Here is a 4,964-nt window from a genome sequence, read left to right as displayed (position 1 = left end):
TGTTTTTCTTTATTTAAGTAAGGTTTCTTTTCTCTACTTTTTCTAAGATAATAAGTCTTTTTAGGTTTTATTGCCTTTGACCTTGTTACCAATTTTCTGGGTGTTCTTGATGAATGATTTAGTCTTGATTTAGGTTGGGTGAGGCCATATTGTTGAGGGGTATATATCTGACTACAAAATCCATATTGTTGATTTTTTAATTGCTTTTGTATATGGATATAGGTACATTTTTCTTTAAGTATGGAAATAATGTGTTGAATTCTTACTCCAATATTATCGTATTGTGGTGCTACATTCATGTCTGTCCAGGCTTTATGTATTTCCTTTCCTAAATCTCCTGGAAGTTTGCTAAAAAGTCTTTCCCCTAGTTCCGGGTTACAATAGTTACCCGAGACTGCTGTTAATGCTAGAAAGTCATTACAAAAAGGTTTAATCCAGTTCCAACTAAAGAGTTGTAATTGTTCTAAGTCTCTCATAGCTTCTCTTTGTCTTATATCTAATCCAGTATTAGCATCTCTGGCAGTAAACAACCTATGAATTGTATAGCAAAAATTGAGTATGTTATTTCCTTGTGATGCCATCCTGGCTACTTCCTCAGGATATGTAGTTTTATAGGCTTCCCATGCTGCTCTGGCAACATCACCTAGGTAATTTTCTCCTACTCTTATCATGGCTTCTCCTGTTTCTATGTCTAGTTCATGTCTAGCTTGATAATCTCTTTTAACAGAGACTATCCATTGTTCTAGATAAGTATCATAAAGTTGCGGATCATCGCATTCTCCAATATTTAACAAGACCGAATTCTTGCCAAAATAAGTAATTTCAGGTGGTCTTCTTTTTCCTATTGTTCTTAATAAAGGATTATTATTAGTATATGGGGTAATCTTTGTTCTTGGGGGATGTCCTTCCCCATAATCCATAGTTCTCATAGAACTTTCAGGGTATCTTACTTGTAGCGGTTGTGGTCTGAAGTTACTAGTGCTACTAGATTCGGCTGGATTCATTAGATTTACTGTTGAGAAGTAATCTTGTTTTTTAGCAATTATGTTATGCTCTTCGTCGAAATATAACATCCAGTCAGGCTCTAATTTATGGTGTAAAAGGTCAAAAGTTTCTAATTCTTTTAAATCTTCTTTAGTGAAATAATTGGCTATTTCAAATGGAATGTAAACATATTCATTTAGATCGTCATAAAATAAATAATTACTTTCTGTATTATTGTTTATAGGAGTGTCAAGTATGCTATATTCAATGTTCATTAAATTCATGTTAGTTTGAGTTTCTTCATTATCTTCTTCCTGTGATGTTGAAGGTTTATAATTATGAAATCTTACTATAGAGCTTCCATGTCTATCTTTATAAATAATGGATTCTGTTGGTTGTAAGGTTTGTGGTTTATTGTTTAATTCTAAATTAAGAGTCCAGTCCAATCCTGCAAGTAATGTTGATGAGAAGTCCTTAGGTTTGTGGAAATAAATGCCTTTTGTCGTAAGGGTTTCAATAACACTAGTAATTTGAACTTTAAAACTATTGTTAATATTTGTCATAGTTTTCCCTAGAAAGATTATGTCTATTTGTATATTATGTCTTTGAAAGTCTCCATACCCTCTGGCTTGTACTGAAATTTTAATATGTTCTATAAAGTCCGGGATTGTCATATTGAAGTTTGGACAGAAATAGGTAATTCCTAAATTGCTATTCATATCTACTTCAATGAGTCCAATAATTGCCTTATCATTGTCTGAAAATCTTGAGTCATAAAGGACTAAAAATACTTTAGCTCCTATACTTTTTCTAGTAAGTCCTCTTAGTCCAAATACTATTAATCCTAGATGTATGTAGTGATGTTTTCTTTGTAAAAGTGTTCTTGCCGATTCTTCTGTCATGAGTGTAAATCTTTCTTCACCTCCATCTGGTAGATGAAGTGGTTGTGTTCTGTGATGTCTATAAAGTGATGTCGAGAAGGACAATAGTCCTTGATTATATATTCTTTTTGGGTTTAAGGTATTTAATTGTTCGTTAGAAAAAGTGTCTAAATTTTGTTCTATGTCTATAAGTTCTTCTAATTGATAAGTGGCAATATTTGTTGAGGACCTCCTGGGTATTATGGATAAGTTTTTATTTGGTTGTCTTAAAGTTTGTGATAAACCAGAAAAACTTTCAGTTTGTTTCTTTGTTTGTAGATCCATTTGAAATGATATCTTGAGTCTTATAAGTAAGAAATTTATAAGTAGTAGGTTGTTGTCGGATAACTGTTTTTCCTAAAGACAATTTACTAAGGTCTTTGTTAATACTTTCAAGAGTTTCTTTTAGATTATTTGTGTGAGTATCTTTATAGATATGATTTTCTAGAGTAAGTAGTTGAGTTTCTAATACCGTAAGCCGATAATGTAAAGAAGTAAGTAGTGCTAGTATGGTGTTATTTTGTTGTACTAGTACTTGGTCGCCTTGATTTACTAGTGAGACGTTACTGTAACCAGTTTCTTTACTTTTAGCAAATTGTTGGGAAAACTCAATAGCTTCTTCGTAATGAGTGTTTCTAAATTGTAGTTTGTTCATAAATTATAGGGTCCTAAAGGGTCTTGAGGCTCTGATACCAAATTTTTTTTTTTTTAACAGAAATAAAGTAGATTAACAGTAAATAATAACAGAAGTAGATTAACAGTAAACAAAAATAACTTGACAGTAAACAGTAATTGTAAAACAGTAATAGTTAACAGTAAATAGTAAACAGTAAATAGTAAACAGTAAATAGTAAAAAAAATACAGTTATAGTGAAGTGCAGAAATAAAGTAGATAGTCACAATACCGTGATGGTATGGTTAAATATATTGACTTTTTAAATTTTTACTCTTTTTTTTTTTTTGAACTAAACTGCTTTCTTTTCTTGTTTGTTTTCCAGGGAGCCTCACCTGTTCAGGACCTCACCTTTCAATCAGTGCCCCGGCTTATGCGTAAGTTTTTGGGTTGCTACCCTTCTTACTTAGCCTGCACAGGTCTTATATGATTTTGGTTATTCCTGATACAGTTACTGTTCACCTATCGGTTACTAAGACAAGGACTGAGGAAAAGAACCAAGACGAAAGAGACAGAAACTTAGATTATCAGTATAAAACAAGCAACAAGCATAGATCTTATTTAATAGAGAGTTTTTACAGAGAGTTACATAAAATTTTTACATAAAGATAGCTTACATAGAAGACAACATATATTACATAAAAGTACCGAATTTTTACATAACTTAACAGAGAGAACTTACAAACACACTTGCGCAAACTTGAAGAACAGCGGAAGAGTATGGACAGTAGTGAGTGCAGTGGGGGGAAATGGATGCCTCAGCAAGAGAGTTTTTGGGTCCTTTTATAGGAGGAGGAGAGAGCTTTTCTTGGAGGAGAAGGAAAGCAGAGAAAGAGAGGGGCTTGGAAAGAGAAAGCTTGGCGAAGGACAAGTGGAAAGCTCTAAGAAATGGAAAGGGGGCCTGGCAAAAGAAGGGTTTAGTTGAGAGGACAGATGACTTCTTTTTAGGTGGGTGGACATAATGGCTAGGTGGCAGAAAAAACGTCATGAATGACGTTTTTGGTAGATGTTCTTGTAGTGTTGTGTTTATGGGAGAGGACGTCATGGATGACGTTATTAAGTCTCCATTAAGTTGTCGAGATTATTGTCACTGGTAAGATCCAGAGAGGGAGTTTGTGAACTTCCGGCTAAGTCTGACTGCATACTTCTGTTGAGTGCTGCTCTATATGCTCTAGCAGAGAGAACAGAGCTGGCTAGTCTCTTCTGACAGTATCTTTCAGTTTTTCTTTTATAATGTTGAAGCAATGTCGTATGCTGTGTTTTGAAGGAGAAAGGGAGGAATCTAGTCCCCATATCTTTTGGCCAATAGATCTTCTCAGTATAAGTTTCTCCTATTAGGAAGTAATTATCTGGATCTGTCAAGCGATCCCAAGCCCAATTAGTTCCTTGTACTGATGCTCTCCAATGCTTTAATTGATCTTCAATAGTAGGAAGAGCTTCCCAATGGAGATCGGAATCTGAAAAAATATATATATATAGTCCTGAATTCAATAAGTTATAATTCTATCAGGAATCTGAAAAGATGGAACTATCGATGTGACATGTCTGAAATGTTAACCGTATCTCCATGACTCGGATGGTGAACTGTCTTCTGTATTGATCAAGTCGTCCGAAGTCCTCTGGTCAACAGTACATGTAGCCAGCGACCGGGTTGCCCCGATTCCTAGTACCCCGATGCTCGAGGTGGGTCTCATGAATATATAAGTAGCCGAATAAATAGTGGACTAATAAAGTAAAATAAAAAATGAATACGGTGACATACCCTGACCCCGGAGGGGCACCCTCGGATGGATTGGTGAGCTAGTCGCGATGCTAATCGAGTCGTCGTGACCCGAAAAGGTAGATGAATGTGAATCAACTAGGGGGCCGGATCTAGGGCAACGACACGGAATTCGCTGCAGCATGGGTCCAAAAGGCGGCATATAGGCCGAAAAATAACAACGACACCTAGGCCGGACTACCACAGCGGCTCGCAGGCCGGAACACGACACACAGGCCGGATAAAACCAACACCCCACAATCATAATAGAGGTACGAAGAGGGAAACACAACGGCTCGATGGCCGACCCACAACAATGATCAAATCTACGTTGCAAGCAGTGAAGACAACGACGGTAAAGCCATCGAAGTTGGCTATAGACGATGGAGAGAAAGGGATGGCTGGCAGAGGCGGCCAGTGCTGGTAGCGAGGCAAAGGCGTGACCCACGAAAGAGATGTGGTGCTCGCGTGCGTCATCGCCGGCACCCTCGTATGTCGACGGTGTGAGCGAAGGGCAGCGTCGGCCAAGGTAGAAGCTCGAGGCTGGCTACAACCCTGATCGAAGAGGAGAAAGGGGAGTAGAGGCGCTTGTGTTAGAGTGTATACTAAAAGCCTAGCTTTTAGTATA

The sequence above is a fragment of the Zingiber officinale genome, chromosome 8A (assembly GCF_018446385.1).
Source record: "Zingiber officinale cultivar Zhangliang chromosome 8A, Zo_v1.1, whole genome shotgun sequence".
Taxonomy (NCBI): Eukaryota; Viridiplantae; Streptophyta; class Magnoliopsida; order Zingiberales; family Zingiberaceae; genus Zingiber; species Zingiber officinale.
Note: the sequence above shows the minus strand (reverse complement) of the source record.